General features: G+C 49.1%; 1 protein-coding gene across 1 annotated transcript in view; it reads left to right on the top strand.

Annotated features, from left to right (window-relative positions):
• The window catches only part of LOC104467577 (membrane progestin receptor gamma-B-like), a gene marked incomplete at its 5' end in the record, with an annotated part of 6,030 nt that overhangs the window by 4,470 nt on the left and 1,344 nt on the right, over positions 1–216 (top strand). The gene's annotated exons all lie outside the window — the stretch shown is intronic.

Below are 216 nucleotides of genomic sequence, written 5' to 3'. Positions count from 1 at the left end.
GCCCCCCCCCCGCCCCTGTCCCCCGCACCACGCCGTGTCCATGCTGCAGGGATGGGAGCATCAGCTGCTTCATCCGAGTCTGAAAACATTTGGAAAAATAAGCCAGCCTTTTAATTTTATTTATTTTTTTTAAAGGAAAACAAGCTCTGGCAGGAAAAGCGATTGGGTTTATTTTTTCCTGCACCTATTGACAGGCAGGGTCCTTCCCCCTTAAAG

This window comes from Pterocles gutturalis, unplaced genomic scaffold, assembly GCF_000699245.1.
Source record: "Pterocles gutturalis isolate BGI_N339 unplaced genomic scaffold, ASM69924v1 scaffold24149, whole genome shotgun sequence".
In the NCBI taxonomy this organism is placed as follows: Eukaryota; Metazoa; Chordata; class Aves; order Pterocliformes; family Pteroclidae; genus Pterocles; species Pterocles gutturalis.
Note: the sequence above shows the minus strand (reverse complement) of the source record. Positions and strands in the feature narration are given on the sequence as shown.